This window comes from Tauraco erythrolophus, chromosome 1, assembly GCF_009769465.1.
Source record: "Tauraco erythrolophus isolate bTauEry1 chromosome 1, bTauEry1.pri, whole genome shotgun sequence".
Classification (NCBI taxonomy): domain Eukaryota; kingdom Metazoa; phylum Chordata; class Aves; order Musophagiformes; family Musophagidae; genus Tauraco; species Tauraco erythrolophus.
This window is the reverse complement of record NC_141465.1, coordinates 97,522,620-97,536,174: the sequence shown is the minus strand read 5'-3', so window position 1 is coordinate 97,536,174 and position 13,555 is coordinate 97,522,620.

The window sequence follows — 13,555 nt, the reverse complement described above, 5'->3', positions numbered from 1 at the left end:
TTTACATTATGGTAATATCATTCTGTTGATAATGCAATGACACTTTTATTCCAATTTCAAATTTTTTGTCTAGTAATTCAGATTTTCAATCTGCTGAAGTATCTGTTAAAGCAACTTATATATATTTAGGTCTATCTGAATTTCCCACTGTTAGATGTTCATTCTCCTACAAATCAAAAAACCTTTGGCTTCTCTGTGTTTGTGACATTCCTATGGGAATGTTCTTCAGAACTGCATGTTCTGTGCATGCCTTAATCTATTTACTTTGCCTCTAACGTTATCCTTCATGAGAGAGCCTTTTGATTCATTCCTGTGGCATTTGTTTCTGAGAATTTGTTAACAAATATGAATATGAGTCATCTAGAAAAGAAGAAAAATCCACATTAGCATGTAAAACATGCGAAGAGAGTAACAATTCTTACAGGCATATTTTAGCACTTTACGCTGTCATACTGCCTGTTGAATATTACTTTTAATCAGACATTTAAGAACTTTGTCTTATGTTTTGATGAGAGCACTAACCTAAGCCATAGTGAAGTTGATGTTGTAAACTTCTGTTCTCAGGACATTTTGTTCAGGTACGCATACATACATATGCATATATATGCATATATATAAATATATGTATCTGTATGTCTTAAAGGAAAATAATTTTAAAGGACCGTCTGATTCCTATTCTAATTTGTGACGAAACTTTAATTTTGTCATTATGTTTCAGTAGGAGGAGCCATAGGGCCTCAGAGTGACTTTTTTGCAATTTAAAATGAACCATGTACTTTTAAGAGCTGAGGTATAAACATGCCTTTCATCCCATTGATTTTCTAGATACAAATTGATTATGTAAATCAAGTTTTTCAGTTTATTAGTCCATATCAGTATTTTCCTTTTAATTACTGCTTGCAACATTTTATGAAAAATAATGAAAACTGTCACTGTACCTTCATCATCCTTAATTTTCCATGCAGTCAGCATCACTGAAACATAATAATGCACCGCTTCCTATGCCTAACCTTTCACATGGAAATGTGTCCTATTGTGATCATGCATCTACACTCTATGACAGATAATAGCAATGTCAAGAATTCCTCTACAGTGTGTGCCGTCAATTGGCGTCTGTCAATCTGTCAACTGACACTTGAGACATGACTGAATGTGCTCTGTGGTGCGGGTCTGTAAAACACATTAGCAATAGTTTGCATTCAGTATTTGCAGCATTTTCAGTCATTACAGTGTGTTGGGAATGCACATGAAGAACAGCGTGTTATGCTCAGCTCATGTTTAGCATTCTGGGTGACTGCTCCCCTCCTGGTGAGGGGAGCTGCTTTGGAGCTGGCCCAATCCACAGCGGAGCAGCAGATCCTGGTGCACAGGGGCTTTTCCTGAAGAAGGGAAACGCCAGGGGAGCGGAGAGACCCCCCAGGAGCCGGCATCTCTCACTGGAGACACTGACGTGCCCTAGGCATTGCCAGAGTAACGGCAGCCACCCCCACCCCTACACAAAGCAGCCCAGGGAGTGCGAGTGACCAGGAGCTGCCAACCGAGCAGGAAACAGGGCATGGCATAACATCCAGAGTGTGGCATGGCAGGAGGGACCTAGTCACCCTGCCAGCTCAGGAGGTGAGTTCCCTTGGTGGCTGTCACCCTCTCAGAAGCAGCTCAGCTGTGGTACCCACCCAGCAGAAAGCCACATGCTCTGCACTCACCAGAATGGATGTGGCAGCCCAGACAGAGCTCCCACGAAAACACGGATCTATCCAGGTCTCAGGCTGCAGGGAGTGCCAGAGCCATTCACTGGCAATGGATGGCAGTAGTGAGAACAGCTGTGAGAGGTGTGACCAGGTGGACGATCTGCTCAGCATGGTGGCAGAGCTATGAGAGGAAGTAGAAACGTTGAGGAGCATCAGGGAGTCTGAGAAAGAGAGAGACTGGTGGTGTCATGCTCTGCCCTCCTCGAGAATGAAACGAGAAATATCACCAGAAAAAAAAACAAGTTCAAGGGACTCCTATATCCTCCTCCCACCAGGACAAAGGCAGTAGCTTAAAAGAAAGGAGTGAATGGAGGAAAGTCTCCGCTTGGGGCAAAATCCATCCACTGGCACTTCAGTGACACTCCTGTTAAATGCAGCTTTCCTGTTTCTCTGTAATCTTTTATGGAGGCTGCAGCTGTGTTTTGCATGAGTATGATGTTCTGTGAGCTCCACAGAAGTGCTGAGATCCTTCAGTCCTCTTAATACTGATAAAGATGATCATCAACTAGTCCAAGAGGATGAAGCTAGAACAGCAGCTGTCTGATGCTTTGGAGACTTTGCCCCCATCTCTCCCACTCATTCTCTTTATGTCACTCCAGAGCAGAGAGTAAGTTTGAATTGTCTGCCCAATGCTGATGAGTCTTTATACCTTGTTTTGACTCTGCATTTTCACTGTTCTGCTTGGCTAATTTTAATTTTCCAGTTTCTCACCTCCTGCCATTCCTTTATTTCTAGTCTCTGTTAGTCCATTATTCACCACACCATGGGGCACTGTAGGGTTCTTCTGGTGGGCTTGACCCAATAGTCCTACATGTCTTGCTTGTAGCAGCTTTTTGTCTGTATTAAGTCCTTGTAATTTGTCGGCAGGTGACACCTGTTATTAAGTTTTTATCTTGTGCTATTTTGAGCATTAGATAATTTGTATGACTGTCAATTGTGCGCTGGGAACCTGGAAGAAGCAGAGAGAGAATAATAGTGTTCTAGAGCATAAAGGAGGTTACAATTTCTGCTATTACTACTTCTAACATTCCAGGAAAAGCCAGTCCATTTATCCATTTTTATAGATATAAAAAGGGGGCCTACAAGAAAGCTGGAGAGGGACTTTTTGCAAAGACATGTAGTGATAGAACAAGGGGCAATGGATTTAAACTGAAAGAGAGTAGATTTCAATTAAATCTAAGGAAGAAATTCTTGATTATGAGGGTGGTGAGGCACAGGAACAGGTTTCCCAGAGAAGTTGTGGGTGCCCTATCCCTGGGAGTGTTCCAGGCCAGGCTGGATGAGGCTTTAAGCAATCTGATCTAGTGGAAGGTGTCCATGCCCATGGCAGGGGGGCTGGAACTAGATGATCTTTAAGGTCCCTTCTAACCCTAACCATTCTATGATTCTATGATATCACAGTTTCTAGATATAATGCAGTAAGCGTAGAAGAGATAACATCTTTTCTGAACAGTTTTTAATTACTTTATGAGATTAGGTTAAAACAGAATTATTTGTGTGATTTTTAAATCATGTAGTTCAGTGAAATCAGCTTTATGGAGTTCATGGTCATTGTGACTGCTGCTGTCTTTAATTGGATTTATCATGCACAGCCCATTAATAGTGGTATTATCAGATGACAGTGAAAGACACTGTATTGTTATCAAATTCAGACAGTGCTCATGTTGTCGGTTTATATGAACTGTAGACTTTCTTATTAAAGGATGGAATGGTAAAAGGAAAGGCATGATCCAAACTTAGATGATGAATATATTTAAACTCTGTTCCTGGCAAATAAAGCATTGCTTTCTACTGTTTCCTGCTTCCTCTGCTGCATTGATGATAGGGTAGATCCAGAAAAAGACTGATAGCTAACCAAGGTTATTAGAATGAAGGAGTACAGATGTAAAGTTGTTTACGAGAAACTCACTGTTTCAATCTCTGTTACACCCTGTTGTCAGGTATTGCCTCACAATAAACAGTCATTATATGCCATCCTTTTTTTTTTTAAATTTATTTTAAATTTTACCAGATTTCTTGCATCATTATCCTCTATTTAGAGCATTTTGTTGTGTAGACAATAACATTCCTGTTATGTCACCCAAAGGGCCAGACCTACTTGTCATATCTTGATGATGCCTAACACAAATATTTTTCCTTGTAAAAGTCAGACATTGTCTCCTTATTTTGAAAAAGGAAAAGAAGTCATCAGTCTTTCCTATAACAGCTTAGTGATTACCTCACTCATCCCAAAACTGGGAGAGCTGGCTTTGGTTGTTTTGTCTGTCTGAAGATCTTCTTTGCTGGATTAGTTCATTTTCACAGGTTATAGCTGGGTTGCAAGGGGCCTTTCCCCCACTGTGTGCTAGATCTGTGTCATTATGCAAAATCACATCCTCTGTTGTGCTCCTTACTTATGGATCGCCCTGACCTACAGGCCTCTGTCTTAATGCCCTTTGCTTTGTAATAAAGGTAATTATGCAATACTTACAAGGTTGCAGTTCAAAATGTAGTGTTCTCAGAAACACACTGACAAAACAACAATAAAAAGACTCCAGTTCTTGATGAGATAGGTGCTATATCATTTGCTCTATTCAGATTTGAAACAGCCCACAGGACAGATATTGGTTTTGTGGTATGGATCTTCCTCAATTAAATGAACTATGGCCAGAGAACATGTTATATTGACTACCAAAGTGGGAGTTTGGTGGTTTGGTGAGTTGTCTTCAGAATGAGAAATATGGATGAAAATTGAATAGTGATGTCCAAAAGCTATTTGGTGGTACTTGATTTAGTGTGGAATACATGACCATATCCAGTGAAAGTGTATCTAATATTTGTGAACTGTCTTTGAATACTATTTACTTCAAAGTTATAATACTGATTTTAAAAAACAAAACATAAGTTCTTATTTTGAACCAACTTCATTTCTGCCCTTCAGTCCTAAGGAAAAAAACCTAATAACATACACAAAGAAGGAAAAGTAACATCTGGAATGATAACTGGATGGTGTTTGAGGTGTCTATGGTTTTGGAAATAATTTATGACCAGTTTCATTGGCCTCAAAATGGGAAGTGTCCTAGGAAGCCTGGGTGAAAATGAGTTGATTAATCTCTAGCTAGCTTATTAACTGCACGAAAAAAGCATAGAAGGGTAGTAGGGTCCTGCTTCTAGAGATCAGTCTGAGATCTAGTAATTAAATAAATACTTATATATCCTATATAGAATTTCACTACAATATTGAATCAAGTTAGATCTCATTGGAAAAATGGCCATAAACATGTAATATGCGAGCAGTTTCTTCCCGTGATACTGGACCTGTATTCTGTTCCCCCTTCTCTTACTTTTCTAACTCTGATGAGCTGTCATCTGTCATGTTGTTCTTGGTGAGCTTCTACTCAGTGTTCCTCAGCTATAGCTAACCTAAGAGGTACCTAATACTGCTTTTGGTTTATGTAAGTTTATTGATATTGGCCTTGAATCTTTCTGATTCATCCACGTCTGCCTCAGCAGACAGATGGATCATTTGAGTATGTGGTCCCATTCACTCTGAAAATGACCTCATCACTTGGGAAATCTTCATGAGCAGCCAGTGCTGTAAATGGCTTTGGGGAGATGGTGAAAGAGCTCTGCAATTCACATAAAAATGGTAACAGGGCTACATAAACATGGTTCTGCAGCCCTGAGAAGTACAATATATTAAAGAAAGTTAGCAGTAATGTGTTTTCAATAGGACAGCTTTATGTGCATAAGGAGGCTTACTAAATTTAATAAGGTAGAGGTGAAACAGGCATGTACAGGTTTTCAGAGACTTTTATCAGGTTAGTCAAAATATTAATGGAAGTATTTGTCACTTTGCTATTAGTAGACTTCATGTAACTTCTTCAGTTTTTTGGGGAGTAATTGTGTCCGCTCGTTTCATAAAATCACGGAATCACAGAATAGTTGAGGTTGGAAAGGACCTCTGGAGCTCAGCTGGTTCAACCCCTCTGCTCAAGCAGGGCCACCTAGAGCAGGTAGCCTGGGACCGTGACCAGACATCTACTGAATATCTCTAAGGATGGAGACTCCATGACCTTCCTGGGCAAACTGTTCCAGTGCTTTCCTGTTACCTTCTTCGAGTTTACTACTTGTAATAACCCAACCTGCCTTTTTTTTTTTTTTTTTTTTTTTTTTTTTAATGCTTGCTGCATTGCACTCTGGTTAAGCTGTTCGGACTGGGGTTTTCTGAATCTTCACAAAACCAAGCAGTAGCTGGGACAGGTCTGTGAATATACTACTTGCAGTGAAATAGGGAAATTACAGAAGTGGGAGATGATACATAAGGAGACATCAACCAGATAAAGCTTGAATGTGCAATGTTTAAATATTAGTGGTACGCCTGAGGAATGGCACATTCAAACTTTATCTGACTGTTTCCGTATATTCATGAGAGTCTATGTATTCACCAGATAAATCCTACATCAAACCACTAGCTTCGTTCTTTGACTAGTTAGTGTTGTGGTTTAGTCCAGCCGGCAACTAAATGTCACACAGCTGCTCGCTCACTCTCCCCCACCCCTGGAGAACGGGATTGAGAATTAAAGGGCGAAAAGGAAGGAGACTCGTGGGTTGAGATAAGAACAATTTAATAATAAGAATAAAAAATAAAAGTAATAATGATAATAATAATATATATATAAAAAATAATATAATATAAAAGCAAGTGATGCACGGTGTAATTGCGCACCACCCTGTGACCAATACCTGTCCCATGTCGGTAAACAATCCTGAAGCAGATAAGTCCTGACACCGCAATCCCAGATGAGTGAGAGGCCTGAAAAGAGAGAGACGGCACTTCAAGAAACCTAGAGACCCTTTGGAAGAGTGTTCCCAGAAGAGCAAAAGCCCTTTTTCCTGGTCAACCCTCCTTTATATACTGGGCATGACGTTGCATGATATGGAATACTCCATTGGCCAATTTAGTCCACAATCCTAAGTCTAAATTCAACTCTTAAGTAGAGTTGTGGACCTTTTGTCCTGGCTCTTTTTCCCCCCAGCCTGCTGTGCTTCTGCACACTGGCAAAAACACGGCAAGCTGTAAAGTCCTTGGTGTCTCAGTGCCAAGTATAAACGTCAGTGCACTATCAACATTCTTCTCATAACAAATCCCAGACTAAAATCAACACACAGAGCTCTTCTAGCTGCTAAAAAGAACTAACTCTGTTCCAGTCAAAACCAGGACAGATAGGAACATACCCTTTTCGATATTTTTTTTTAATATATCCATTCATCACTGGCTACTGCAGCTTTCAGCTTTTTAAAAAAAAGTTTTGTTGTCTCTCACACTGCGGTTGTACCAAAAGTTTATTTGTAAATTCAGTTGCCACATTTTCAATTGAGTCACATTTCTTCAGAGCTTTCTTAGCACTAAGTGCTGGTGAGATTTAATGCACATATCTTCAGGTGCTTTGCTTTCAATTAAGAGCCCATTTCAAATTGTTCTGCCTTTCTTATGGGTGATTTGCGTTGTGGTTTGCTGAGTCAATCATTAAGGGGTTCTGGACTATTGAACATTTCTTGTTTCTCACTTTATGGGATGTTGGATTTTGCGGCTGGGAGGGCAAATGACAGATGGCTTTAACTCAGTTTAAATCATAACATTACATAAGTTACTACATCTTATCCAGTATGTTATCTTTTCTGATTATTTAACTTCCCTGTCAATCATTTTTGTTATCTCATCAGTCTATCTAATTTTTGTCTGACATTGTAGATTAGGTACTATTAAAAGAGGTCAGTATATGGATCATTACACTAACTTGATTGAAGAGCTCACGCTAAACCTTACCTATGCTGTGATTTTCTTGTGCATCATTAATCCATAGGCAGTCTTAGGAACTCTGTAAACCCTGTCCTCAATCTAAATTCATCATATGACTTTTCTTTTTTGAATTTTAAATAGTAGAAAATAATCCCCTATATAAAACATGTGCAAGGAAAAAAAAGTAATCATGTTTTTACACATGCTTCATAAATGAAGTCAGGGACTAATTGCTTTCTTCCCATCAGTGGACCCTTGCAAGCACCATTGTCAACACTGTTGTACTGTGTTGTCAATATTCATGACTCCCTATCACAGTACAGTTCACCTCTTAAAGGCAAAATTAGATTGAATATTAAGAGTAAATTTTTCTTCTTTGGAAACCTCACTTTGTTTTTAAGGAATCTCACTACCAAAATAAATTAGATGGATTGTAACCCTTGCTGAAGGTTCAAATACAACATTCCCATATAACTCCGAACTGCATATTTCCTTAATGAGCCACCAATTGTATTATTCTTTTATAAAATACCACTCTGGAAGTTCTATTACTCTTTCCGTTGGCTAGTGTTTTGAGCTGGAAAAAGGGGGAAGAAATGTTATGAAAATGAAGACTCTAAAGAGATTGCTAGTTGGTAGGATGTCCACAGATATGTTTTTCCTATCCTTCCATACAGGTGTCTTCAGTCACTGGAGATACTATGTCATTATAAGAATGGTGGTTGTATTTGGTAATACCAAATTTTAATGATGCCAAATTTATGTAGTTGAAAAGGGAGAAATGTGAGTTAATGAGCTATATAATAGGATGATAGGATTTGAGTTTGTTACAAGATGCTAGAACAGCAGAAACCTCCTTTCTGACTCAGTCTGATGTGTGGTCAGGTGGGGTTTATTAGAGGTAGAAGATGAGTTGAAGTGTTATCGTGTAGTAAAGGGAGTTAGGAAAGGGAAAAGAGGGTTCCTGTAAAAAACCAATATTGAATAACTAACCTCAGGAAAAAGCTTACACAGAGATTTATATTGCAGTCATTTAAGTTAGCCATAAGGCAAAACATAGGAATTCTGGGAAGTTTCTGTTAATTGCTATATAAAAAACAGGGTTAAAGCAACATCTGCTTAGAGCTACAGAGCGCTTAGTAGGGAAGAAGTTTGTATTTTTGGCCTAAAGCATGTAAAAACAATCAAATGCAATCAACATGGAACAGAGGAGTGCCTGTGGACTAATATTTGAAGATCCACTTGCACAGAAATTTGTGTAATACATTCTCAGTCCAATGGGCAAATGAGAAGATCAAGCAAACGACTGCCCCTCACTAAAGATCTTCAGCGTGTTAGGATTTTTTTGTTGTTGTTCAGTACACAGGCAAAGTTGTTATAATACTCTCTTGAAAATCCAAAGAAAAAAAAAGATGAGATGGTTATTAAAATGTATCTGACCTGAATAAATACACAGGAGACCGCTTTTTTCCTGCGATCATTCTCATTAACTCACAGAGAACCAAAATCCTGTATGGTCAGTATAGTACTAAAACACAGACATCTAGTTATAATGTTAGGGTGATCCTGTGGAATGAGCAGGAGTAGTCAACTGAACATCATTCCTGTGGAATGATGAAGGTCATCTCCATGCTAAAAGGCTAGTACCACGTCTGACTTAGGATCCCACTAATTAAAAGTGGTCTTCCCATATGGAGAGATCTGCAGAACTATCTTGCATTCAGCACTTCATGGAAGGGACATTTGGCTCAAACTGGGTAAAATCTGTGGAAAATGTTAACTGAATTGGAAAAAAATGTGGCTGATTTAACACAGAAGTTTCAGCTTTGAGGGGAACTAGTTGTGCACTCAAGCATCCGTGTCCCAGAGGATTTCACAGAATTTTTCAGCTGTCTGTAGCTTGCGTAACTGCCAGCTACTGCAAAGATCAAAGCGTGGAATGGAAGGGCAATACATAGAAATGTCATCCTAGATTACTTGGTCCTATGATCTACAATGAGGCACCAGTATAAGTTTATAATTTGCAGCAGATGCATCAGTCAAGTACTGGTTGAGCATTGTTGAATTTATAATGTTCTGTATCAATTTTACTCAGATAAAACATTCCTAAATTTCAGAAGAAGTAAATCCTTTCTATAATTCTTATAATGATTAATTTGGCATCTTCTTAGTAAAGCTAATGTGTTTTGGATGAGCAAAAATCATAGTCATCCTTTTTTCTTTCTAAGTGCTATGTCCTGAGTGAGTATCCAAAGCAGAAATTGTTTGAACAAGGGATGTAGTTGAGCTACTGCATTATTTGAAACAGATTGTTTTAAATTTCTCTTTAAAATGGAAGCTGTCAGAAACTTTTTTTATTTTTTCTGTAGAGCGAATGCCTAAAACGTGTTCTCTATGAAGAGCTCATTTGGATGATACAGCCTTGGTAATTTACCGTAGTCAAAGATCTAAACAAACCATGTCTTTCAGACTGACAGTCAGTTGCCGAGGGGAGCTGCTTTGGAGCCAGCCCAGTCGCCAGCACAGCGACAGATCCTGGTGCACAGAGGGGTTTCCTGAGGCAGGGAAATGCCAGGGGAGTGCAGAGACCCCCCCCAAGAGCCGGCAGCTCTTGCAGGAGATGCTGACATGGCCTTGGCATTGCCAAAGAAATGGCAGGCACCCCTACACCTACAAAAACCAGCCCAGGGAGCGCGAGCGACCAGGAGCGCTGCCAACAGAGCAGGTGAACAGGGTGTAGGACGTCAGCCAGGGTGTGGCATGGCAGGAAGAACGTAGTCAACCTACCAGCTCAAGAGGTGAGTTCTCTTCGTGGCCATCACCCTCACAGAAGGATCTTAGCTGGGGTATCCACCTGACAGAAAACTAAGATGTCCTCTACACTCACCAGAATGGAAGTGGCAACCCAGACAGAGCTTTAATGAAAAAATGCAGTTGTCCAAGTCTCAAGCTTCAGGGACTGCCAATTCTTCAAAGCAAAGCAGACATACTTGAAAAAAAAAAAGAATGTATCGGATTCTATAACTTTATGGTGAAGTATTTTGGAAAAATACAGTTTAAATCTTTGTTCGGTATTTAGCAAAGGACTATGTAATAGTAAGGTAATTAAGTTTGCAGAAGCATTATTAAAACAAAGGCCACACAAACCCTTATGGGTTTTTTTGAGATGATTTTGCAGGTAGGTGAATGTTTGCATGGACAAGTAATGTTTTTTATTTAATTAATTGATGCACCTAGAAGAGGAGATGCCTGTGTGCAGAAGTTCTTCACCCAGTGACCTATTTTCCCATTCTTAATAAAACATGTTACCTCTCCATATGAATCTTACTTAGTTCATCACAGTTTGGACAGCATTAAGTCAAGTAAATATCTATATCCTTGCGAAAGTTGACTTTCTTTTTTTTGCTTTCAACACACACAAAACGAGAATAGTATCAGGTTAAATCAGTTGCTTGAGTGTATTCACAAATTCAGGGGATCAACTATATGATCAGTCTAAACTATATACTATCAACTATATCAGATCAGATCCTTCCTTGAAAGTGTGCTATAATCAGATGTTTATGTAAAAGTTGGAGATGGAGCAGCCCTGCTCGGTAAGTCATGTCACATTGTTTTGAAAAGAGTTTACGAAACCATAGCTCTCCAAAAAATTTTTTTGTAAGGACACATACTTTGACATTACAATCGACCAGATTTTGCATCATATATTAGTATTGTTACCTTGTTTTCTAAAATGTTCTGTGCCAGTGTGTCCTCTATTTTCTTCCTACAAAGTTTTTGTCTCAGGTCTTGGTGCATTTTTAACTGCTAAACAGGATGATAAGCTACCAGTGTTCTCGAACAGATAATCAGGAACCACAGAGTAACACATCCATCAAATATGTCAATTATACATGTATTTTCCTAGTGATATTTCATCCTTGTTTATAGTTGGGATAGAAATGAAGAGGACAAGAATAGTTCCTTTTAGCCCTAAGTCCTGCTGCAGCATGAGGCTTAACAGAAATTGGACATAAATGTAACTGGAAAGCTTTTGTTTACAACTATTGGCAGCTGCTCAGTGAGGAAAATAATAAAAGCTTTAAAACATTTTCTTCAATTATCGAAGTCCTTTGTTGACTAGATTTAACACCTGGTTTGCACAGATTTCCCAAGGCAACATCTCTGAGAAGTGCTCTTTGGCTCTGGCTTTCTAATTTCAAAACTGAACACTTCAGCCTTCAGGGCCTGGTGTTTCCCTCCTCCTGTTTCTGGGAGGTGGATTTCACTTGCCTCTTTATCTTTTCTGTTCAGTTCCCCTCGTCAAGTGTCTATTGCCTTACATCTATTTCCTATTCCCTTTATGCCGGTGGTCACAGTCAACAGATGCCTTTGTTTAATTATAGTGATTCAGAAGTTGCATAATGGTATGACTTTGCTGGATTAGACGCTCTGTGGGACAAAGTCCTGATCTGAGGAGTTTAGATATGAAGATGGTAGGTGTGTTGTGAATACCTAAGCTAGAGAGCAGGACAGATCTAAATTGGATGGATGCAGTGCGAACAAAAGATGAAGCAGAGGGATGGGAGCCATGGTGGAAGGCTGTACCGCCAGGGCACGCTCTCGTCTGCCAGACCGTTTCTTTTCCAAGTGTAAATTGGCTCCATATCTGTAAGCTTTTTGGTTCAAGACAACCTCAAACCCACACCTGCATCTTTTGTATTTAGGCAGTGCATTGAAGAGATAAAATATTGCGCATTACCAATTCATTAGTTTATTTATAAATCATCTGATCACAAAACTGTTTGTTCTTTGCTGAAGTTATAAGAAAGAATTCAGAAAAAAAAGTCTATAATAGGATTTTAGGCCAATTTAGATCAAAAAGTTATTGCTGTTGTTTGTTTTTAGATTAAAATGTTTGGGTGGGTTTTGCGGGAATGAGATTTGTGTAAAAGTATCAAACTTTTGCACAGGAATTGATTTTTTTCCCCTCTAAGGAGCTGAAAACATTAAAATCTATTTGTTACTCATATACACTGACATTCATTATTAATTTTATGTCCCACTTTATTGCTTTCTTCAGGGCAAAACTAACATTCATTTGTTGATCAGTAATATACAGTTAACACAAGGTGTATGGCTGCTGATTAAACAACAAGCACATTAGAACCTTTTTTTTTTTATGGGTGCTGGCAGTAGCTGCTGCTTGATAGTCAGTTAAAGGCCGTGTGCTTACTGCCCTGGTGGACCAGCATTGCTCAGTTGAACATTCAGCCAACAGCCCAGAGTTTTTTGAAAATTATGAAGAATTGCCTCCTCCCTCCATGATTGGAAGTTAACAGCATGGAGGATTTTTCAGACTTGATAATAAAACCTAGGTTGTACATTTATCCCACCTTAGCTAGGCATCTTTGTTAAAAGTGAGGTCGTGTCTCCCAGAGGCTGAGGAGGAAGAGAAGAGAGAGAGAGAGATGACTTCAGAGGGCAGTTCAGCTCTTATGTGTGAGTGAGTTGTTTCGTGGAGATGCTTGCTGTCTTCCGTGGCTCAAAGAGGTTGTGTCAAAGTTGGCTGGAATGTTTACAGCTCCTACTTTATGTGCTTCAGGTACTGAAAATGAAACAGGGCTAAAGATTGTTTCAGAGCTTCTGTATCAAATGGCTCAGTACACAGGCACTGTGTCATTGCGTGGGACACATGCATGGGCCAAGGCAGCTCTAAGCAGGGATTAAGATGCCTTGCTTTCCAACAAGGCTACTAGCTCAGCCACAGCCTCACACTGCTCTGTCTCACCGCCTTCCAGCTCTGGGAGAGCTTTCCTAGGAGCCTGGAGCTTCTGTTGGCGCATACACGATGCTGCCATATAGAACTCATAGAGGACATCCATTTGTCACTGGAAAACCAGCTATGGAAAGTAGCATGGGCTCCTTTTTCTCCTTGACTAAGCCCATCTGTATTCAGACACTTTATGCCAATTTGCATTGCTGCCTCTGTGGCAATTTGACCTCACTAAGGCAGCATCAATTTGACTTTATGATCTCTTAT